The sequence below is a fragment of the Lepidothrix coronata genome, unplaced genomic scaffold (genome assembly GCF_001604755.1).
Source record: "Lepidothrix coronata isolate B3197 unplaced genomic scaffold, Lepidothrix_coronata-1.0 Scaffold48, whole genome shotgun sequence".
Lineage (NCBI taxonomy): Eukaryota > Metazoa > Chordata > Aves > Passeriformes > Pipridae > Lepidothrix > Lepidothrix coronata.
This window is the reverse complement of record NW_016690228.1, coordinates 2,741,712-2,766,911: the sequence shown is the minus strand read 5'-3', so window position 1 is coordinate 2,766,911 and position 25,200 is coordinate 2,741,712. Positions and strand designations below refer to the sequence as shown.

The 25,200-nt window shown below is 40.3% G+C and overlaps 1 protein-coding gene across 5 annotated transcripts in view; it reads left to right on the top strand.

Annotated features, from left to right (window-relative positions):
* The window catches only part of CAB39L (calcium binding protein 39 like), a 63,313-nt gene that overhangs the window by 98 nt on the left and 38,015 nt on the right, over positions 1 to 25,200 (top strand). Inside the window, exons 1-3 of one of the 5 annotated variants that reach the window (XM_017815116.1) lie at positions 107 to 280; positions 1,341 to 1,467; positions 17,367 to 17,591. The exons of 1 other annotated variant lie outside the window; for it this stretch is intronic. The gene's annotated coding sequence lies outside the window, so the exon portion shown is untranslated. Of the gene's footprint in view, positions 1 to 106; positions 281 to 1,340; positions 1,468 to 17,017; positions 17,147 to 17,366; positions 17,592 to 25,200 lie in introns of those variants that run through there. 3 more of the 5 variants (XM_017815114.1, XM_017815117.1, XM_017815115.1) reach the window with 3 other exon arrangements.

Here is a 25,200-nt window from a genome sequence, read left to right as displayed (position 1 = left end):
GGGGGGCGGGTCGTCGGCGGGGCGGTGTGGGGGCGCAGTCGCCATGTCGGGGCAGGGGGGTGAAGGCGGAGTGGGCTGGGGGAGCGTGCTGGTGTGGTCCCACCAGGGTCGAGCTGCGGCGTCTTCATAAATGTGTCATAAATGAAAACGTATGATAACGAGTGAGCGAGTTGCGTAACTTAACTGCTGGCCGCTGCCTTTCGCCCTAGCTGGCTGTGGCGCTGCCCTATGAAGTGCTAAATTGTCGCTGCCCTTTTCGATTCAAAGTGTGAAAATAAAGGTTTGTGTCGCCCTTTAAAATTTTAAGCAGCGCTGCCTTTGCAAGTGTTGGCATTGTGGCTATGTAAAGGGGTTTTTCAGAGGGGCTAAAAAATAACCCGCTCTTAAAAGGCAGTGAGGGTGGTTTGTCAACCCTTTTTTGTCGCTTCTTTTTTTTTTGCCACCACTTCAAACTGTATATATGAACATAATACGCTCAAATAATTGTTAAAGGATTTCTAATCTCGTGGATATTACTAAAATATTGGGGAGAGAGCAAGATAGAAATTTAATTTTTCTTTGGGGAAAATGCTGTATTTACATGACTTGAAGCTCTGGTCTTACCCAGGATCCTCCAGAAGATTTTGATGTCCAGCATCTGCTTTGGACTTCTATAAAACCTTTTAAATGTTTACACAGGCATGCCTACATCTGTGCCTGTGTCTGAAGTTCAGCCCATGAGAACTGCCCAGCTCCACAGAAAGGAATGGGACAACTCACAATAACATTGCTGGGAACAGGGTGGCTCAGTGTCACTGATGTGCTGACAAATCTCTCAATAAAAATAGTAGTTTACATCTTAAAAAAGAGATTTCTCCCTTGTAATTATTTATTTTAAAATTAAGCACAAGCTTTTCTCGCTCTTGGAATATTCTGCATTATGAGATGATGCTTGCAGATTAATTAAATTATTAATATATGTGTTTGTGAATACTGAGTGTTTGGAAACACTTAGGGCTTTACAAGTTGTACATGAGGAATATAACAAATACAGAAAAGATGGAGCCCAGTGATGAGAAGAAGCTGAAAGAACATGACTGCCTGCCTTGACCAAAAGAGAAATTATGAATATATTAGAAAGTAGTAATGTATTTTGCTTGTTATTTGAAGCAAAAAAAGGGAAATATGTCTTTCTTAAAACAAAATTAATGACTTAACACAAAATTAATGAGGCAGTTTTGAAACATACCCGAGTTTCCTTTGTTTTGCTTTTATCCTGGAACTGTAATATAGGCTTTCTGCAACACAGCAGCAAATTCTGCCTGTAAGCCAGTAAGCTCAGTTCTTCCCAAACTTGTTAGGTGGCAGAAGCTCACAAGCGATGCTGATCTGACATCCCAGCAACCTGCCTGCAGCACTCCTCCAGCAGCAGTGTGAGCTTCCCGGGGCTCTGCAGTCTAGACCTGGACCGACTACCTGCACCCCAAGGTGAGAGTAGCGGTCTCACGTGCTTACACATTCGCTAGCACCTTTTGTTAGGGTGACAACGAAAGGACTGACTGTCCTGGTGAATGGTGCTGTTGTTTGAGTTGCTGAATTATGCTTTTGTTACGTAGTTCTGTAGAGACTTCAGATGGACAATTTTATTTCATAGACAGGCAGACCACAAACAGCTCCTTTGAGTGGGAGGAGGTGAAGCTGGTCCAAAAGGAACTGTCTCATCTAGTTCTCTTCTCCAGGGATGTTTTTGTTGGCTTGAATGCCGTAGGGATCTGGGTGTTTCCTCCTATGACCAGATAGACTTGGGTGAAGTAGAGACACCAGTCAGACTCCAGAAAACACAAAGCAGTCAAAGCCATAGACTTTGGAAAGCCATGGGCATTTGGAAAATGCTTTTTAACTCTCATACAGCTTTTTTTTCCTTTTCTGATGGGCTTGGCTCTTTGTTTCATAGACTCTTTTCTTCTTGAAGTATCTTCATCAGTTGAGTACTTCCGCCAGCTCCTTCTCTGTCACTTTCTCCATTATGCTTCTTGGTGTTTTAACTTGCTCCTTTATAGATGAGTGTCCGCACTTCAGTCTTTCAAAATGCAACTTTAACATAATGTTCTTTTTTATTACATTGATTAGTTTAAGGATGGTTTATATGTAATCTCTTGTTTTTCACACATCTTGAGTAAGATGACAGAAGAGAGAACAGGCATTTCTATACAGATCACAGATCATTGCTACTTTAGAAATTCATTGCCAACAAAATGTTTTTAGTGAGGCAACCTTTGGTTTATGTTAGAAATTTTGCTGTAACCCATAATTACTTATGAGGACACGGGCTAATATTCCCCATAAGTACATTGCTCAGTAATTGGACTCAGACTATTTACAGGCCCTCAGCATGTTTTGTTACTATGTTTTGTAGTTCTTTTGCTATTGTAGATATGTTAGAAAGTTGTTTGGATATTAATTTTTTCCAGGTATTAAATGAAAAAAGGGGAGGTTATGGGTCTCTGAGAAGCCTGTAAAATGATTTTGTTCTACCTGTGACGTAAGCATGTTTGCATTCTTGGCAAATAAAAATCTAACAAATTGTCTATTTGAGAAGTGAGCTTCTAAAAGCATAGGCTGTTATAGTCCTAAGGGAATCTTAAAACACAGGCAGAGACTGGCTATGAAAAGGAAAGGAAAAATTTGTGTCACTGTTTTAACAATAGACTTCTTTCATGTGGAGGACCTAGATGTCTGTTAATTACTAACTGGCTTGAGGGTTTTGGATTCTGGCCCAATATGCTGAAATTCTTAACCATCCGCTGGCTGGCATATTCTTCGAGGACTGTATTTGGAAACTGATAATGTAATGGATTTCATCTTTATAGACTGTTTATGTAGTAGAAACGTTTTCATTTTTAGCTATGTTTCTGTCTTACAGTCTCGGTATTCATTGCCGGCATACATTCCAGATAGTTGTGTGAGCACAGAAAGCAAGAACCGGTTTGGAGGTTAATAATGTTGGCCCAAGTTGAGCAGCATGTGTTGTCTTTGCTGTGCCACAGCCCCACCACAATGATCAAAACGTAAAACTCTGCCCTCTAATTTTAGGTGACTTGGATGAATTAACAAGATCTGAAAGCCTATGATTACTATTGCACTTGAGAGAGTCTAAGATCTCTGGAAACAAGGCAGTAGATGCATATGATGAAAGGAATCCAAAATAAATGGTAGCCTAAAACCCTTTTTATCATCCTTTTTCCATGTGAACATGGCCGTATATTTGTCTAAAATAAATTTTCACTGGTATTTTCTGAAGTAAATCTAGTAATTGTAAATTATTCCAACCCTTTTGATGAGTTCTGTTTGTGGGTTTCCATGCAGATTAAAGTATGTGCACCAAGTATTTTCATTAAATGAAGATGTAGTAGACAAAAATCTCTAAGCAATCTGCAAGATTGAATGAATCTGTGGTGTTCCCACTCTTAAGAGATGTTCTGTGGAGACCTTCACAACTCCCTTTCGTTATGCCTTTTAGTTTTTAAATCCAGCTGCGGAGAAAGTTGTCCTTGTGGTGCCAGCTGATGGAAGGTTGATCCATTTAGTGCTGATCTTGGTAGCAGCTGTGCAAAGGCCAGGGAGGCAGCACCTGGCATAGAATTGGACTTGAACTAATAAAAGCCATCAAAAAAGCAGCATATGGCAACAACCTGAAGTAATTATTATGTGTAAATGAAATAACCACATTCAAATAAAACTGAAACCTGTAAGGTTTCAAATATGCTAAGATAAATTTGACTAAAACCCTATAAAACTGGGTGAATACATGTTTCGGTGAAGAGGCTCAACAATAGGGCTCTTAATAAGTATATTCTGGACTAAATAGTCCTTAGTTGCAACTTCCTGTTGGAAAAATAATTCAGTTGAAGAAAACCCTAATTTTTTAGTTACTGTTTTCTCTGATCCAGTTCAGTGTGCTGCATTAGCACTTGGTTTGGCCTAACTTAGTAAAGGTGTGGAACTGACAGTAAGGTGTAAAAAACCTGCTTCTCCTTAGTGTAAGGAGAAGCAAGAATGGGAAGCAGTATTGTCTTATTAATATGTATTGCATTTGGTTTTGTTTTTAAGCATTATGATGGGTCAGGGAAGACACAGTCCCCTGAACATTTAAAATTGGCAAAGAGGGGAACAGTTTGGATATTCTATGCTTCTCAGCCCCTCCCTGTTCATTTGTGCCATTGCTTAGGGGAGTGGTTTGGTTTAAAAAAAATTACTTATTTGGCTCAAATAATTTTATCTGAATAACGTTTTCCATCTAATTTGCTGTGCAGCCACTTGGTATTTCTGCTTCTCTCAGGGAATTGGGGGTGGCCTGGGTACAAAATGAGCATCTGGAGATAATGGATTGCTTTCTAATTTAATTGTTGGTGTCATTTATCCAAGTTTAAAGTGTTTGTGCAACTACTTCTTTAGTATGAACAAAGTGGTGGTATGGGCAGAACACTTAACTGTGTCTGGGTTATTGTGGATGGTCTTATCACACAGCAGAGCCTGAACCTCTCTGCATTCTCAGTGATGCTGGACCAAAATCCCCTCCTGCTTTTTTTACAGAGTGGGGAGATTAATGGGTTTCTTTCATGAGCGTCTGACTTTAAGTTTGTTGTTACTTTTTTCCCCTGTAAAATTCTTGAACCAAAGAACCTGTGGAACCAAAAAGCTGTGTTGAATACATCCATGACAACCTTTCACTAAGTGAACAGTGGATTCAAACCTTTGCAACTCTTTTTTCTTAAGAACCCCCCCTTTTCTTAAAAAATGTTACCGAGTGACTCCAGTGTACAAATATGGCATTCCTCTCACTGAAATAGATACATATGCTATCTGTTACAAAGTAATACCAAACCAATTTAGATTACATACAGACTAACATAAAGTTCTATTAAGATTAAATGCTACTAGACACATAAATTTAATGTGCATTAAAAAAAAAAGTCCACCAAATACTGCTCTTTATCTTATTTAAGTGTACGGAATGGGTTTCTGTCAAGTTTGTGATGAACAAGTTACGTGAGATGTTGTTTGGTAGCATAAATTTCTTTCACTTGAAGTGAAGGATCATTTTTAAGAATGAATTAATTTTGTTAACAAATTCACAGCAAAGTGCTACAATCCTTACATTAGCAGATCGAGATGGGTCGTTCCAACCTGGCTATAGGGGATCAGGAAGAAGGGACAGGACTTCCGTTTTTTTAACTGTTTTTGCTGCCACATGTTATAGAAATATTTTAAAATTGCATCCCCCCTCCTCCAAGAAAATGTTCATGGATGGATGGAGTTTTTCCTTTCTTTTGTTCTTTTATTATTGTAGTCCATATTGTCCATTTTAGAAATGACTGATACAGGTAGTTCCAAAAATTCACACAATTTACATTTGGTAAGTCCCTCCACACTTCCTATCACTTCTCCAAAAGCTGCATTTTTAGGGGAAGTAAGAGGAGTTTTTTTTTTTCTGGCTGTAAATTTTCATGGTGCCCAGCAGGCTGATCTGCTTCCCTCTGCAGTCATTTCATTCCTAGAACTAGTGCAAGGAAGCTGATGGCAGTAAAGACTGGAATTCCGGTTTTGACAGCAGTGTGTTCCTTGAGCAACTTTATCAACCGTGAAACAACATCTTTAAATTATTTTACAGCATGAGTTTAAAAGAACCCCACTTCTGATATCTCAGTAGTGTTTGTGCCTCTTGTTTCCTGTTGCAAGAGACAATAATTAAGAAGAAAGTACTGCTGCATAACTGGATTTTGAAATGTGGGGGCAGTTGTGTGACAGCTATCAGATTGGATGATCTTTATTAAAGACCCCATGTCAGTCTAGCACAAAGGCACTTGTACAAATTTATACATGCAAATTTATTGCAGAAAAAATACAATTTACTTGCATTTAAGTGTGGGAAGGAAGTTGTGTGGGGCTTTTTAAATAAAGGCATTGGAGATTGCTGAATAGGGAGAGTTTAAAATTATGTGGGAAGAGTTCACTTCCAGCATCTGTAGTGTCCTGAGCGTTCAGCTCTTTGTTTTGCCTATTTTGGTATGTCAGCAGGGAGGCGCAGCTGTATCAGCTTTCCCTCTTCAAGTGTACCTTTCAATTGTGTACTCTCACTTTCTGCAGTTCACTGGCAGTCAGACAGCTCTCTTCCTCTTCTTCAAATAAGCAAAACTTATTTTGGACTACCAATTCATGGTGGTCATTCACTACCTGTTGCTTTTGGCTGCAAGAGAAGCTGTCTGCAATATATGATTTATTTGTTGTTAGAAGTAAGATCCCACATTGAACTTTATAGGGTAATTGCAGGACTGCAGGGTGGTTGTAGCTCCCTGTTAAGGCGAATATTGTGTATATCACATAATCCCTGGGAAAAGTTTGTGGGTTTGTTTTGGGATTTTTTATTTTTTTTTTTCTGACAAATTGGTTTAAGCAAATGAACTAAGTAAGGCTGAACCTTCTAAACGCAAGCTTATTACTTAGAAATTGTGTTGACCTTTGGTCCGACTCCTTATTTGCAGGTCATTAGTAGGTCTTGTCTTTTACATTACAATGCTTAGGTGAATAGCTGCCCCTTCAAAAAAACCCAGCATTAATATAGGGAGAGACACACTCCCCTGCAATTCTTCTGTGTCCCATGCTTTTGTCAGGGAAGGGAAGATGTTGGCAGAGGATTTGCTGAGATATCCTCATGCTATTCTAGTGTCTTGGGCAGTAGTGAAGTGCTAGGAAAACACACACAGAGATGTTACCCATTGTTTTTCCTCTCTCGCTGAACTCTCTGCACCCTGTAAACTGAGTGTCTCCTCATCACAGTTCATAAGGGCTCATCACAGTTCATAAGGTCATGGGAAAGGACTCTGCTGCAAAACTATGTCATGTTCCTGTCTTTGAGGATGAAAAACACGAGGGACTAAGCAAATCTCTTCTGTGTGATGTGACGTGCTGTTACATCACTAACATACTTCTAGCATTGCCTGTGAAAGTGTCTTTTAAAGTTGGGGAAGGGGCAAGGATGTGAGAATACATGGCTGTGAGCCAAATACAAAAATACAGTTTAAGCAAAGAAAGAGTCTCATCTTGATTTAGAAATGGTTCAAGGGCAGCAGCCAATATGTAGGAATAAGTATAAGTAATTTTTATAAAGATGATTAAAGAAAACTCTGAATTTTCTTTAGGATCTAGGGCTAATAAGGAGAAGGTCTAAAAACACCAGGAGCAAAAAGAACAATAACATTTGAAAATTTGTGTTATGAATTTGTGGAGACTAAGAAATTTTTATTTTTTTAATGTCTAATGTAAATCTCCAAAATTTTAAGGATTGTCATGAAGCAAATGCTATTCAAGATGATTAATAGAAAACAGATATTATAAAATGTCTGGTATATTGGTTAGATTAAGGGTTTGTTGTAATCTGGCTAAGAAACTGGCTCTTGAGAACATTACAGTCAATGAAGAGTCATTTAATTAATATGTAATTTTTTGATGTTCAGTCACTGGATGTTTGTTTGCAAAAAAAAAAATCCTCAAATGAACACACAGTTGGAAGAAAATGCACAATTCTTTCTGACAGTTTTATCTAGGACATGTAGAGTAGAAAAATATCAATGATGGCATAACTTCATGTATTTCATTGAATTGAAGAGCATGTTAGCCGACTCTTCTGAAATCTGAAGTTAATCACTATGGGAAAGGCTGGATGTACCTTAAAAGATGAGGAACAATATCTGAAAAAATTGAAGTCAGTACTGGTTGTAGGTGTTGGAAAACCATATCTGTACACTTAAGGTAGGCAGCGGTGAAAAAGTAAATTCCGAGTTTGTTGAAGTGATTTGATCTTGTACCTGTGCAGGAAAAAATGGGGAGCCTTCAAAGAGCATACTTTTGCAAATACAGGAGTCACAGCGGCAGGAACCAGAGAGTAAAACATAACGTGAACTTGCATAAAAACAACAACAAAAAAATTTAAAGTGGTAACTATTTAACTATTGCACTATCTTATTGCTGGACTTCAGAGATTCTCCAGCACTTGAAATTAGTGTCAAATTAGCTTTTAAGAAGCTCTTCTTGTTCAAGCAGCTGTTGAGCTTTGTAAGGTCTCTCATGTCTTGTGAGAACTAGGGTAAATCTTTCAATTTTTAAAACTCCTTTTATGGTAGTAACAACATTCATTTATTGTTTTGAGGAGAGCAAGAAAAAAATTTATTTCAAACTTTTTTAAAATACAAATAAGTCTATAGGAAGTATTTAGAAACTGTCCTCAGTTTTGAAAGAAAAACCAGTTCTATGTAAATTGTCACAGATTCTTATTAGTTGTTACTTTTGAACTTCCTAACGATCTCATCTGCTTTTTGGGTTTTTTTAATGGAAAACCACAAAGGTAGTAGTGTGGTTGTTGAGTTAGATGACAAGGTATTAAACAGCTTAAGTTCATGTCTTTGGTTACCTGGCTGCTGTGCAGCTCTTTGGATACAGGCCTTTGTGTGCTGAAATCTTTCAATGGCAGTTCTTGTGCTTGTGAAAGTAATTTCATCCCATGATGACAGCTCGTAGAGACCATCTTGCTCATGGAAAGTTGAACTGATACAACTCCTGGTGGGTGACCTTCTAACAGGATTCTGCCTGCTCTGAGAAAACAAGCCATTTCTTTTCACTGGTACTTGGGTGGGAACTTCAAAATAGGGAATAATGCCAGACATAATTTTATGTCCTTATGAGCACTGCAGTTCTGAAAGAATGAGTTTTGAGTCTTTTCTCTCTCAATTCCACTATCAGGCCTACAGCTCTGACTCATAAATTCAAGGTCCTGAATGCATGCATATTAGAAAATATGTTCTGCAGCTGGTCAGACTCAGATAGCATCTAAGTAGAAGTATTATTTTTTTGCAAAGATACTTTATAACTTCTAATGCCTGGGCTGATACAATTTGAGACTCCTTTTTCATTTGGGAGGGGTACACCTTACTCATTTTCAGTGCTAATTGTGACTATTTTCATTGAACAGTAGCAGTTTTTTTACCCTACAGAAGTGTAGCTTTTGATGGCAGATAAGGTAATTTTATGAATGCACACTGTGAAAACACAGACACAGGAGAAAAATTATCAGTTGTTTCCATGGGAAGGGAGCAGATATGTGAACAACTATTAGCATGAGAAAATTGTAATTTCTTGAACTATTTCCAGAGGGCATGACAAAGTCTGTGAGTATAGATCTGTGTGCTGTGTAATAAAGGAGCTGTCAGATTTCGTTGGGAGATGTCTAGAGGAGGGGTGTTTGCCAGGAAGATTTCCATCAGTATATTTGACCTGATACAACCTATATAATGTAGAGCTTGCCACATGTGTCATGTGGTGAGTGATTTTCTTCCAGATATCCAGAGCCTGTCAGGGCTTCACTGTTGAAGCTACACAGGGTTGGAGTTGAATCAAAGCACACCTAGGTGCCTCAGCTGCTCTCCCTCCAAAACAGAGATAGTCCTGATGACAAGCACACTGCTGCATGTTGGTCCTTGTTCAGGACAGACTTCCTGCACTAAAAAATGCCAGCCTGCAGCCTTTTTGCTGCCATTTAAGGACTTCAAGGCATGACCCTGGTTTATTAATTAAAACAAAAGGAATTCAGCCCCTAATTGGATACTTTGTAGTTGTATGTCTAACTTAATAATTAATTTGTAATGTTAGTTGTTGGCCAGCACAGATGGGTAGAACAGGGGATGGCTTTTTAGTGGTGTGGGAATGTGCATGGATAGGTTTTCCCCACTGGGAAGTAACAGTACTGGACTTCAAAGAGTATCCTACTGGTTAATTGGCTCAATGTAGTCAACATTTGGCCAGGATGGACTAAATGTTGATTAGGGAGGCACTGGAGGCTCCATCCTGGGACCAGAGGAATATGTGACTAAAATCTGTCATAGGGAAATGAGAGTGACATAGGGAAATGACAGTGACAACAGGGAATTCATGACCTAGTAGGGTGATCACATTAAAGTCATGTGAAGATCCTTATTGTGGGATAGTCGCAAACACCCAGTGTTTCATCAACTGACCACATATCTGTCACACAAAGGCAAATATATTTGTAGTCTGACAAGTGATGAATATACTTAATTGTTTGTCAGGAGAAATGACTTTGGGGTACTTGTGAAGATGCTATCTCCTTGTGCAGCTTGAGCTCGATAAATTCCCAAGGTTCCCTATCCTGATCCGATGTGTTAAACTAACATTGTTGCAGGATAAAACTGGTAAAGAGCAAAAAGTGAGAAGACCTGGGTTCTCCTCCAAGGGAGGGTGGTGCTGACCACCAGAGATTTTACTGTGCAACTCTAGGCAAGTCAGTTTAGAGCAACACTTGCTTAAATATAACACCCTTTTTTCATGAATTACAGTAATCTTTAGGTTTCACTATTTGGCACTGGGAAAAAAACCTGTAATTTTTCATCTGAAAGCAGCAGTTTAGACTTTTAGCCTAATATTATTCTGGTTTTGTTTCCACTGTTCTGCTTTAGTAGGATTCTTAACCTGCATGAGAAGAGACTCAGAAGTCTGTTCTGTCTGTGGACATGGTTTCTGGAGATGTGCATCACACAAACTGCAAGATCGTTATCCCAAGAAAAGGACACAGAAAGCTGGGTACTGCCTAATATTTTTGTTTGGGTTCCATCACTGTAGTGTCAAAGCACCTTATGGTCTTGAATGCATTCATTTTCTCGTGGGGGGACTTAAGTGGCTTTTCCAAGATCACGTAGAAATGCATGACTTAAATAGGAACCGGCTCTTGTCTTCTTTGATCTGAACTCATTTCTTCATTGGTATAACACCCTGCCTCTGTGTGGGACTTTCCAGTAGTAGTCATTCCCTTGTCTGGGGCAACCACTTGAAAAATATGATGGTTCTGTGGGTAAATCCTGGCTTTGCTGCCCTGAAGAAGTAACTACCTGGAATTCAATAGATCACTAATGGTTCTCATGTTTTGTTTGATCCCTCGTCTACAGGAAGTAGCAGTTTCTGAGCTGTTCTGGCTGCTCAGTCTGGACAGTCAGAAGCAATCTTGAGGAATCTGTTGTATCTCAGTATTGCAGGCATGATTTCAGAGTCCCCCAAGAAGGCGGATAATGCTCTTCTGGGATATTTAATGTGAACAGGTGTGGAGCCATTTGTAGCTATTCAGCATGGTGATTCTGGATGACACTTCAGGAAATCTCAAAGGTGCTAATTGCCAGAAGCAGAAGAAGAGTAGAGTGGTCCTTCTGGTATATATTTCTTTTTCTACTTTGCACTTGGTGTCAACTGCTCTTGGAGATGGGATTTAATGGAGCTTTGTCTGATCCAGAATGATGACTCCTATCTACTGACATTCTTTAGCAGTACATTTTAGAGTGTACGTCTTTGGGTGTTTGCTTGGTGCCACCTCAGTTTCCTCATACTCAACTGGGTCTTATAGTGAGTGCCTCATAGGAGCATTTAACTTGTGTTTCAAAGTATGCCTAATTTTGCTTGTTTGCAAGTCATCTCAAGAGCATCTGATGAAAAATGCTTTAGCCTTCTGTAGTTAGTGGTGGTCAGTAGATGAAAAGTCTTAATCCCTTAATTCCTTCCACCTTGTCAGAAACAAAGCCACACATTGTGTATAAAGAAATTACTGTCATCAGAAGGCAGTTCATCTGCCTAGTATTTTCACTGCACATCACCATTTGTGAGATGAATATGCAGTAATACAACTTTCAGCTTCAAGCACTATTAGGAAGTTTAAAGTTCTGGTTAGGGATGCTCCATTGTCATTCACCAGTAGGAAAGTTGTAGGAAATATATAGGTTTTTTTGCATAAGCGAGTGTGTTGGAAGGGGATGTCTTAACGTGCAGTACCTCATGCTGCCTAACATTAAGAAAATTGCTTGCTGAATTTATGTGGAAACCAGTAACTAAATTCAGTATTTGCAAGAAGACCAAGCACTCTTACTATTGTTTGAATATTTTGGAAATGGGAGATAATAGATAGATGCTTTTACACGCATGAAAGAATCTTTCAATTTAATGAAGAAATATACTAGCAGTGATGCAAGGACTCTCTTCCAGCATAGTAGATGTAAATGAGGACTTGTTTGGCCATGTATAACTTTTATTTGTTACTACTGTAGAGAACGTGTTTTTTTTAGTGTACAGCGATACAAAATGTAAAGTTTGGCCTCTCATGGCACGTGTGTGATGAGAGGTTAAAATTCAAGTCTTCAGCAAAGCTCTTTTTATTGCTCCTCCTGAAATGAGCTTTCCTTTCCCCATTTTTAATTCTGCTAATGGACCTTAAGCAAACAAACGTGGACACTCAAGTAGTTGGCTGTACAGAGCTGGGATAGAAGCTGTTTGGAGAGGTGAAGGCTTTAATTATATTAAAAATACCTGCTCAGCTTTTCAGGGAGTTACTGATTTTGGAAGACTAGTTTCTGTTTGCATATGTCCACAGGAAAAAAGAGTGATGTTGTCATGAGTTTACTGTTCCTCCACTCATAAAAGCGAGAGTGCAGGTATGGTTCTTATTTGTGTTTTATGTTGGGACACAGTAGATAAGGGACATGATTAACATTTTATGAGTGACTCTTTATAGCAGACATAAAATTTTAATATGTTATATTTTTCAGCTGTTGGGCTCTAGTAACCTTCTGTTTAGACTTAATTTGCTTGGGGTGGGAGTGTGCAAGGAAATGGATCCATTTCAGTTGACTTTCTCTAACAATGGGACTGATGGATGCCTTTAAAATGAGAAAAATTGTAAATACTCTGGTCTGTATATAAAGAATTAATTCATAAGGGCTTCTGGTAGAAAGGCCAGTGTCAGTGCTTGATTTCTGGAGTGATGTACACAAGAATACCATGTTCAGTAAAAACTCCTGAGCAGTTTATAAGAGTTATTGAAGGTCTTAAAAAACCCCCACCCAAACCCAACAAAAACAAACATCATTTTAGCAATTGCATTTACATTAAAGGAAAGGGAAGGAAAAGGCCGTACGTACATAAAAACGCTAGAGGGAGCAAGGAAGAAGAAGAGGGGAAAACCATTGAAGATGTTTGCACTTTTAGGAATAGCTTTTATAAAGCATCCATTTAAACGCTTCTGCTTACTTCAGCTAAAATGCAGCTACAGGTCAGCCACTGCATCTTGCTGCTCTCTGTTCTCCCACACTTCACTGGAGAAATTTCAATTTTCTAGTCCTGAGAGAGGCCTGAAGCTTTGCTGCTTTTTAAATGGCCATAAGAAAAACCAGCTGCCCCTCCATAGACTGTACCCATTTTTTTTGCCTTATTTTCTATTTGAATGAGCAGCCAAATGTTAATTTGCCTTTCAGTGCTGGTGGCTGTTTTGGGGGAACTGATATATAGGCTCGGTTCTCAGCTTGTCTCCCTCCGAGATTATATGGGGTAGAATGAGAGAAAGTGGGAGTGTTGGTGTATGTCTGTATTGGGGATCTATTAGATGAAGAGGAATTTATTTGCATTATTTTGGAGTGGCCGCACTGCTCTTGCAGAGATCTGAGGAAAAGGAGTATCTGCGAACTTGTAGAATAACACAGAAACACGAAGTTACTGTAAAGTCTCTCATCTTACGAGGTTTTAGAAGTGTTGTTGGGCAGACTTCTTATACTGCTTTGTCGTAAAGCTAAATGCCTTGAGTTAAAGTGTAACAGCTTTATGCTGTAGATTATATAAGTTATTTGTTTTTAATTCCTCTCCACCCCAATAAACTGCCATAATGTTGATATCCTGGTATGTGTAAGAATAGAATGAAATGCTGTGGGGGATGTTCTCTAGTTTTCAGGTTTTAGAGGGTGGGGGAATCTTTTTAGTATTCTGAAGGTTCTCCTCTTGATATTCAGCATTACACAACTAAACCTGTTGCTGTGGAGAACTGAATTTTGATGGCCTGGGGCCTTGGCACTGAGCAATTTGGGGGGAAGGAAGGACGTTGTTGTTATTATTATTAGAGGCTGCTTAGGGCTTTGGAATGCTGGAAGTAATCTCGGAGGAGGTAGACAGACTGAAAGTGGATGAATAGATAAGCAGAATTAATACATATACATTGCGTGTTTATCATCTGCTGCTGTAATTTATTGCAACCACACTCATTGTTGATGTTCCCTAATTTCTCTTTTCCACTTTAGAAAATAAATGGAAAGGGCAGGAATAATGGACTGGGGTTTTCTTCTTTTGGTATTTATTAGATGGAATGATTTTAAGTTATGAAAGCAAGGACAAACATTTCTCAAAAGTAATCTAACCATGCCTTAGCCTGAGGACTCTGCTCACTTTAAAGGAAACAAATATAATGAAATTTAAATATGTGGAAGCTGGAGTCCTTTAGCAGTGCACAGAGGTGGTTTTTTTCAGTGTACTTTGAGACTATAAAGATTTGTTGTCTATTTATAATTACATCATTCTAGATTCGAGATGGCTACAAATTAAGAATGGAAGAAAACATATTTTTGGAAATATTTAATAACTTCTCAGCAACAAAAAACCCCCAACAAACAGATAAGAGCACCAAGTAATTATGGCTTAATTCCTGTTGAACGGTTCAGGGCCTTTTCCTGTCATTTGGAAATTAACTCCACTTAAGATGAAACAGAGTATTGGAATAGCAGAGAATCTTTTTTTCCCCCTGTCTCTTTAGCTACCCTGCTTTGCACTGTTTCTTCTGCTGCAATACAGGGATGGAGGCAGGTGGGTTTCTTGCTCTTCTGGTGTATAGAGGGCTCCTATTAAAGCCCTAAAGTATTTCCTCAGGTAGAAGATGGGCAGAGTTGAACCATAATTGAGTGCATATTCAATTTATTCCTCAGAATCAGGAAAACAGGCACATTCAGTCTGAAACAGAGGATAGTAATTTTGTAGATAAATTTCTTATGCTTCCAAAGGGCCAGGATACTCAAAATAGTCCATGGATACTTAATTGAACTCAGTGATACATGGATTATCCCCAGGGGGGGCCCTTAATGTGCAACTAAAACAACTTTCTGTGATATTTCCATCTTTTTTGTGATTATTCAACTGCAGGGTAGCACCCACCAAAGTTGAACTCCACGGGGCAACAAAAGGGTGTCTTTTTGCCTGTTGAAGTGATGGCGGATTCACAATGGAAAAGATATAATTTCCCACTGGAGGGTTAGAGGGGAAACAGGTAATCCCTTAAAAACACACAATGGAAGTAGTGGTGTACTTAGGTTGTTGTGTTGCCTTAGGAAAAGCTGGTACCTTCAGTAGTAGCCCAAGGGCAGAGTGTTTATCATTTGACTTTCACTGTGATGTTTACGCAAGGGCTATGGTATCCGATTAAAAAAAAAGGGCCAGCCCCACAGTGGGTGTAAGGTACCATAAGGCATCCCTTCTCTCTCCCCACCCAGCTAGGGCAGAGCAGGGCACCCACAAAAGGATGCCCAGCACCAATTTTTCTCCCCGAGTCCTTCATGTCATGAAACGTCAGTGTGTGCAGGTTGTTCACATGCCCACTAAGCCGCGTGGAGAAAAATGCTGCTTAAAAGGGCAGCTTATCCTGTTCTGAGCTTGGCATTCACAGCATCCCTCACCGAGCTCTCTCTGGAGGTGGTCTGGTCGGGGTGGTTAACTTGAAGCCTTTAATTCAGTGCTGGAAGAATGTTTCACCAGGGGTTTTAAGCAGAAATTGCCACTTGGTATCACTTGTTGCAGTGCTTTGGGTACACTTATTAATGCCTGTTCCGAGCGCTGCTCAGCGCGGTCTGAAAACAGGGGGCTGCAGTATCGTCGTGATCTGTTAGGTAAAGGATAAGCACAAATGGTGACGTGCTGTACAGATAAGTTGAGATCACAAATCTGCAGATCTGAGGTTGGCTCAGCACCTCCTGTGCAAACGCAGGAGCAAGTGCAGGGCGGTTAAGGGAGCAGGAATGGCTTCTGCCCCTCTGAGCCTGGGAGGGACAGCAAGTTACTCTTCAAAGTGAGGATTTGGGATACTCCTTTTTGCTTCAGTTAGGAGCTCGGATTGCAAGCAAAGGATGTTAGCCCTTTAAAAGGTGTCTGTTTCATCTGTATTCCTCAGAAATGAGGATTCTCATGCTTTTTTCGTTGCTTTTAATGTAGGCTGTGAATAGCTACTGCAGGTGAGCCCTAAATCAAGATCTGATGCAACAGCAGTGCTGGTATGCAGCGGAGGCTGAGATCAGCTCCCCAGACAAATGTAGCATACAGAACTATTTTTAATAATGTAGGACTTTGGCTAGGCTTTGCCTGGAGGAAGAAGGGATGGGAGGTGAAATCTCCCCCCTCGAGCTGGTGAGCTCGGCTGAAATACATGCTGGGCTTTCATCCCTGCTGGGACTTGGCCAAGATTCAGATGAGGATAGATTTTAAATCCCACCTTGCAGTGCCCGTGGTGCCTGGTAAAGCATCCTCCTTTCCCTGCTCTCAAGGCCTGTTAGACAGCTGGGAGCAGGGAGGAAAGCACACATTTCCTTTGGGAATGTGTGGCGCTTGCTGAGCAATAGTTGCCAAGAGAGAAAAGTGAAGCATTAAAAATTCCTTTAATTGCATTTTGCTGTATTTGCGTGCTTGATAATAGCTAGTAATACTTGTTTCAGAATACTTTAATGTATGATTTTTTCTCCCCCCTCATCATATTAGCCTTTGAAAAAATCCTTTGGCCTAATGTTTTTTCTTCAGCAGGATTTAAATTTTGCTTATAGTACACGGCAGAGCTTTTTTTTTTTTATTACCTCAAGTATTACTGTGGAAAAGTATTCAGATCTTTTTGTTATGATACATAGTCAGGCAGGAAGCAGCTTAACTTCGGATTCTCTGGACAGGACTCTGCTGAGAGATGTGGTGCGTGAGCATGTTGATTTTATTGTTATCTTGTAACAACAGCCCAATGTTGGACTCCCTTATTTGCATTCCTAGCAGGACGGCAAGGTGAATAATTTAATTCCAGCAGCCTCTGCCACGTGATGGTGCAAGGACCCATCAGCGATGCCTCCCCTGCACCGACAAACTTTGAGGAATGGAAACTTACAGAAGTGATGCGAAATCGTCGCATGTCCTCCCTTAACCCTGGAGAAATCTCTCGGCGGAGTGATCGCTTCATCCTTTTCTTTTCCACGCGTTCCTCTGACGTGGAGTTTGGGGGGTGTGTGTGAGCCTGCGAGCAAGACGAGCGAGGGAGTGGGAAGCGGGGAGGGCAGTGGGGGAAAAACGCACACCCAGCCACAGAGCTCGTAGGAACAGGAACAGCGAGGAGCCGGAGCGAGGCCGGGAGTCCAACCGCAGGCAGCGGGGAGTGGAAATTTACAGCTGCTTGTGAGCGCCTGTGCATGTCCGAGTGATCCCTTCTGCTCACGCTTTTTCAGAGGCTGACGGTCGCTCTGCAAAAGAAGAGCGGGAGGCCGAGTCGTGGGATCCCTGGTCTCTGCCACGTGTGGATAATCGGCGGGGGGGAATAAAGCGGAATTAAATGGGAGATCACTGAAGGCGGCTGCTGGCGGCGTGGGCTGCAGGGAGACGGCAGAGCTGTCTTCAGCACCTGGCCATGGGGCTGTACAGGGCTGCCTAAGAGCCCCACCTTTCCACTCACAGTAAGTGTCAGCCGAGGTGATGTCCTTCGAGTGAAGGAAAGTTAAATGATTTATTGAAACTTCTCTTTTTTTTTTTTCTTTTTTTTTCCTGTCAGCACCAGCCTTTTGGTAATAAACTGCTTGCCTGCTTGTTCTCGGTAGTTACGCTGGTAGCTTTTTATAGCTTTGTAAACTGTGTTACCAGGAGTGGCTCTTTAATGCAGGCAACCCTAAACAATACTCCTTCTGTTACATAAGGCGCTGGCTCTGCGACCAAGCACTCCGTGTCCATGGAATATCTCTGGAAATGGCTTTATTTACAGTGTGGTTTCCAAAAATAAAATATCTGCAATATATCATTTTTTTTTGCTTCTCTCCACTGACTGCCTGCAGCTGCGGACTGGCTCTTGAGATGCGGAGGAATGGGAGTGTGGCCACTTGCATAAGACAGGGGGAACAGAGATGAAGGGAAGATGGGCGTGCGTGTGAACTGCCGGGAGAAACGGCATATGTAAATTAAGCATCTCGGTATTTATAGCTGATAGGTCTTGTCGACCTGAAATGCTAATGCTGTGCAATGGGTGATTCATGAAGTCTTTATCAGGCAGAACTTTAATTGAGCTTAAGGGAAGTTTGGTTTTGTTTTTTTTTTTCCAGAGAAAAGTCTCTTTCTTGGGCTAATATTAGTAGTAATGTGAAATTACTACTGTAGAAAATTATTTTAATGTGTTATGAAGCTACTGAAAGTAATACAGCAGAGTTGCTAGAAACATGGTCAAGTAAATGCTGTGTAGAGAGGTAACTTTAGTAATATTGGACAAAAAGCAAAAAATAGTATTCGTGTTCCTCACTAATGAGTTTAGAGGAAGTCCTATTCCCTCTTGACTGCTGCCTGCGTTATTTAAATTATGTTACCAGTTTCCATTATTTCTGTGGTTATTATTCCTACTAGAAATGGATATTTAACTTGGTTTCCCTTTTACTTAAATAAATTAAAAGCTGTTAAGGGCTCTTCTGTTAGAATTGTGTGTACTTCAGAGACATTAGTTAAAAGACCTCCTTCTGCATATTTGGGCTTGTGGGAGTTTTGCTATGGATTACAATTAGGCATGGAATTGAATCCTTAATCTTTTAGGTTTGAAAGACCTTTGGTGACAAATGCACATTGGGATCCCAAGTATTCTTGACTCATCGATCCTGCAAATTTAGTGGCTGTAAAATCACTGATTTCCTATCTTTATAGTTTTATTGAACATAAGGTAATAGCCTATTATTTCTTGCCAGTTCATTAACATGAATGGGAGAGCCTGTGTAATCCTGTGATACAGAGATAATTGATGTTGGTTGGTGTGAGTATGGTGCCACTGGTTGCCACTTCTGCATGAGTTTAGAATCTGAATGTTACCTGGCATTGCAGTGTGCAAATGCTGTTTTATAATTTTATTATAATAACAATAGGTTTGGTAGCACAGGATTTCCAATAAAAGGACACTAAGTAGCAAAGTCAAACACCCGAAATGTTCCTAACTTCAATTCTGGTGTTTGCCTGTGCCAACTTAGTCTCTATACCCTACTCAGGGTAGATTTAGATTAGATATTAAGAATAAATTTTTTACGATGAGGGTGGTGAGACACTGGCACAGGTTGCCCAGAGAAGTTGTGGATGCCTCATCCCTGGAAGTGTTCAAGGCTAGGCAACCTACTCTGTTGGAAGGTGTCCTGGCCCATGGCAGAGGCGTTGGAACTAGATGATCTTTAAGGTCCCTTCTAACCCTGGAACCATTCTATGATTAGTATTTTGTTTGTATTATCACATTAATTCTGATCATTGCTGCCTCATTCTGGGTTTGGTTGGTGAACACCTGAGCGGTATCATCTGCTCTAGCAGCCCTGTCTTTGTACCCTCCTTCCATCCCCTTCTTCCCCTCTTGTGCTGGTACAGCTCTAGACTGTGGGCAGAACTGGACTGGAAACCTGTGTGACATATTTTCCCCACCAAGCTATTTTTTGTTAACCTGGATCACTTCCCTGACCTGGTTCACCATGTGGTCCTGCAAACAGCTGTATCACCCCAACAGAGTCTGTAGGGATGTGAGTAGATGTCGAGCGGGGTGTCACCATCATGACAAGTGTTTATACAACTGTTGCCTCAGTGACCAGCTTGCTATTTGGTGTTTTGTTTTATCCTCTGTGTTTGCTGACAGACTACATAGAATTTTCGGGTTTTATTAAATGGGCATTCAAGCACTTGATTACAAACAGAATAAATAATTTCTTTGAGTGCTTCACCACAGCACTTGAGTGGAGCATCACCATGAGTGCCTTCAGTTTCATAATAGTATTAAACAACTATGTGATAATATTATTCTTATTCTGTAGAGGTGATCAGATTAAGGGCAGAGCTGCCTACTTCTTTTCCATAGCTGATCTTCAGGTTGCATACCATCTGCTAAAAAAGATATTTGTAGTGATAGTAGGCATTACTGCAATGTTTTGTGGGTTCAGGCGAAGTTTCAGCCAATATTCACCTTCATTCCAGATAATGCAACAAGTAGCCAACAGCAAAGCTTATTGATGAGTAAATTCTTGAGTTTTTGGAATAATTTTGTTGCCAAGCAGGGTTGGTGTTCATTCACCCTAACCCTAAAACTGTCCTCTCTTCTGTTAATATTTTGTGTCATTTGTGATGTACCTCATTGAGGATTTGCAGAGAAGTTAATTGTTGTGTAGCCCTGATTCCTTCTGCATATTAAATAAAACACGGGTCATGTGAGGGGACTGCATTGGGGAGGATGAATTTGGCTTCTCCAATTGATCATCACACACGGGGGCTTCCATCCCCTGATTTGAGTACATTGCTCTGTAAGTGCAACAGCTTTCCCAAATATAGCAGGAGGGATAAATGAGAAGGGATTAAAGTGCCTCTTCCATGATGTAGAAACTGAATTAACCAAAATGATAAAGAAAGTGTACTAACTCAGGCCCCAAATATATGGGTCTTAGGCACACTGCAGTCAATGAAAAATGAAGGTCTTTTCTTCCATTCAAGGAATTCTCACATGGTATGAGTTATTGAAATGTTTTGATTCTGTTCAATAAGTTGATGAAGACAAGATGAATGTCTGATATTTGATGGGAAGCTCGTTTATTTTGGAAAAACCAAATTGCTTGTCCAGAGGAGTGTCTGCGGAGAGTGCATGGATGGGCTCACATGCTCTCTCCCATTCTTGCCTTCATGGGCAGGAAGAAGCATTTGTTACAGAGCTGCTTTACTGAGTCACTTCATAGTGGGATGGGCTGCTTAGTGGAGTGATATTGCTGCATGTGTTTTTCCTTCATTGTGCTTAGAGGTTCAGCTGCACTATAGTTTTCGGAGGAAGTATATGATTAAAAGCAAAGAAATTGGGGAGAGTGCTTATAAGCAGAACTAGATCTCTTACTGTACTTTATAGCTGTATTAAATTATTTTTTTTAGTACTTTCTCTTTATGAGCAGATAAACTGGCAAAAGAGATATTTTGAGGACTGATAAAGCATAGGCTTTGTTGTCAAATGATCTAGGTTGCATTCCTGACACAGCCACTGATTTTTTTTAATATGGCCTTGGGTAAATTTTCTAATCTTTCTGTGCTTCAGTTTCTCCCTTTGCAGAGGGAGCAGAGTAAAAGGAGGTATATAGGTTTTGTGAAATCTTAGTTAAATGTTTGTAGAGTTGGAGGCCTCTGAGGGAAGGCATGCCCTGAGTATGAAGGCATGTTATGTTACCTTTGACAGGCTACTGGATACCCTAAAAGTCATGTCTTGTAAAGCACATTCATCTCAGGGGTCAATTTGCTGCTTTAGTCTGTGTGATTTTCTTTCTCCTTTTTTTTCTGACTCAAACAGAAATAGCCAGACATTTAGAAAGTGGTGCTTTAATACTTTCTTTTGGTGCTTCTTAACTTACCTAAAATAAAATCAGTGCCATTTTTTTTCCTCCTGAACAAACACAGAATGACATTCCCTTAAAGTATTTTTCTAAAAGTAGAGTTCCTGAAATGTGCTGGACACTCCAGCTCTGGCGGCTGAAATGTCATGTTCATGCTGATGGCAACAGCAGGCTTTGGAAACCACTGTTCCTCCTACAGTGCTGCTGGGACGTTTTCCTCATGACTGGGAGAGACAACCTCTGAAGCCAGAAGAGTTGGTCCAGTGAGATACAGCTGTTGCCTACTGTTGCCTTTGGTCTCATAAGCTCCTCACAAGAGCACCAGTGAAATAACATCATCAGAACTAAATGTTTCAGAAGTTGGCTGGCCCCCCATTATGAATTCAGGACTGCCCCCAATCCATTTCTGATGTTATAAAAACATATGTTGAGTAACCATTAGATGGAAAAAATTTTTCTAGAGAGTAGGAAAAGAAAGGGGCTCATTCAGCCCTGTCCCTTGCTGCCAGACAGCAGTGTCAAAAATCCATGAATCAAGCTCTGTAATGTGGCTGGTTCAAAACCTCAAAGCTCCAGTGGGTAGAAACCTTTACATTTTCAGCTGAAGTTTATTCATCAGCAGTTTATAGCCATTTGCTTCTGCATAAATAAAGTTTTATTGTTATTTGAGCTAAAATAACTTCTTTGGCTTCCCTGTATTTTATTCTAAGCTTACTAGGGGAGCACTTTTAGCCTTCTAGACAAGCTGGTCTTCCCGTTTTTCTGGTCAGCCTAGGGTCCTTCTCTCCACCCACTCTAATCTCTGTTGATTTTACTTGACTGCAGGTGTTCAGGATTGTGTACAATGTTCTGTACAAAGTTCTTTCAAGACCGTACAGAGACATAAATACCTTTGTATTTCTGTTGACAATTACTTCCTTAATTCATCACAGATTTGCATCTGTTTTTCTCCTGTCTGTAAAATACTGTGTATATTTGTATATGTCACCAGCTGCCTGTTTTTGTCATTTCTCATGGTAAGTCCTCAGCTTGAAGCAGATAATCATAGAATGATTTTGTTTGGAAGGGACCTTTGAAGGTCATCTAGTCCAATTCCCCCTGCCATGGGCTAGGATATCTTCAACTAGAACAGGTTGCTCAGAACCCCGTCCAATCTAATCTTGAATGTTTCCAGGTATCTGGAACATCTACAAATCCTGTTTCTTCTACCATTTAGCATCATCTGATAGTTTCTACTCTTAACTTTTATCCCATTTTTATTTTCTCAGTTCTTCACACAATCCAGTTTCTAATGATATTCCAATCCTCTTATGTGTTGATAATATCTTTCTATTTTGAGTCTCCACAATTTTTGTGTAGGCTCTTAATTCCTATGCCTATCTAAGTACAGTCCTGTCCCCAAATTGCTGTTACCTTCTCAGTCAGATGACATGATAATTTTCTTTCAAGTAGTTTATTTTGTACTATATTCAAATTAGTGTATTTCCATGTTGGACACATGGATTCTACTGTGTCTTCTCTACTTAAAAATATATTCATAAGGAACTGTAGTATGAGCTACCTTTAGTAAGCCTGTATTACATTCTTTTCACTTGTCATTCATCTTTGGTTTTCAGTTATTTTTAGAGTTGTTTCTTGAGAAGATGAAGCTTACATGGTGACACTGTCTATCTCTCATCCTAATTCTCTTCCCATTGTAACTTTTGAACTTACTGTCAAATTTCAGGCTACCTTGACAGAGGGCTAGATGCCTGGCAAATACCAAGTTCCAAAAAATGGACTGAAAATAAATGATGAAAAGAATAGGGCCTTTAAACCAAGTTAGTGCCTCTACTGAAGAGAAGACCTTCCATGTAAGAGCTTAGAGAGCAGACAGCTGATACAAGGAGGAGGACAGGACAGAAATGCCCCACTGTGTTAAAAGCTTTAGCACGAGCTCGTGCTTTCAAGCCAGTCATGAGGAGCAAATCTGGAGGAGAGGAGAGCAAGTCAGTTTTCGGCTGCCCCTGGTCAGCTTCGGCAGGGCAACTCTCGAGCCTCTCTCTCTCTCTGGCCTGTCTCCAATTTCGCCTGGGATTCTTCTCCCGAGTGCTGAGTTGTTTTATTATCAGCCCGTTCACTTGGCTTTGCTTCAAATGCTGAGCCTCTCCTCCAATTTACAGTGGAGGGAAAGAAAAGGCCCCCCTCCACAGTTTAACTGCAGAAAGCGGGGGGAAGAGAGCTTGGCTGCAAGGCCTGCCTCTCTCCTCTTACATCAGGTGCTGTGAGTCGCGTCCCTCACAAACACTCACTCACTCCAATGCTGCCTCTAACTCTGGCCTAGGCAGAGTTGGGGGGGCCGCAGGGCTCCCCTCTCCCCCCGGAGGGGGAAAAGAAGGAGCCCAGCCACCCCTGGCCTTCTACACCTACACACAGCAGACACCACCAACAAAAAACTACCAGCAGCTTCTGGTAGCTGTGTATATATGATTTTTAGCAGAAGCGAACAAGACGAGTGGTGATTGGCTCTTCAGGGAACACTGCCCTGGCACCCAGTCACCTTGAGCCCCTGACTCCCAGGGGGGCCATCTCAAACCATGACACTACCCCAACCTGGATGAAAATACTTCTTTTCTGAAATGCATCTCTCTTGCTTTCAGACTCTCTCTGTTGCATCATCACATCCTCATCCCATGTCTTCAGGGATAATAAAAACATGCAGGTCCTTCTCCTTATCTTCTATTTGTAGCACACATGGGATTACTGCATGCTTGACACTTGCTAGCAGCATTTAAGCACCTTTATTGTATACTATTGGCGTCCCAATCTTTTCCAGTGCTTGTATGTAGCTGAACATGCCCAAAAGAGTGAGTCGTTAGTGTACCCAGTCTTTAATCTTGTACTTTGTCAGGTTGAGATGTGACTTTGCTCTGTTGCAAGTTGGCTGGTGGTGCCAAAGCTTGGATTTGTGAGCTGCATGGGAGCAGGGCTCTGCAGCTGAGAGTGAAGGTTATGTAGCGAAAACTGCAGAAATAAAAATGAGTTTGAACTGGACTGTGAGGAGCTTGAAAATGGAAAGCTGAAAGTGGTGAGGTTTCAGATATTGAACATGAAAATATCCCTGTAAAACTGACCTAGCAACAAATTCGCCTACTGTGGACACTATAAAAGAAATTTTGGGATAATAAGACACTTAAAAATATTTCCTTCATGTCATAGAAACTGTAAAGATAATCTGCAGAAATGTTTTGAAATGTTTTAGTAAGATATTAAGACAGAATCTGTATAAATTTGTTTATTTAAAGTCAGAATTTTGTACTTCGCTGTTTTATATGATTGCTATTTATAGTTGCAATAGAATGTATGTCTAATCTAGGTATTAATTCCATAGGATATTTGGGGATTACTAACACATGGATGTATGGCACAAATGGCATCATATTTCCTGATGGAATCTGTAGCATGTCAGTAATAACAACAAAGCATGAGAGGAGTGGATTCTTTGGGACCACTGGGTTTTCTTCTTTATGCTGTGTGTATTGTGCTCATTTAATTCTCTCCTTTAAAACCTCTTGTATAAAGCTTTTTTGTAATTGTAAAAGTTGAAGAATAATGAGATTGAAGTGATTTATGTATATATTTATGTTTTCACAACAAATTTTGCAAGTGTGTGTGTGGAGGGATTGTGATGGTTTTGTTTTATTGTGGAAAGAGATGAAAGTTT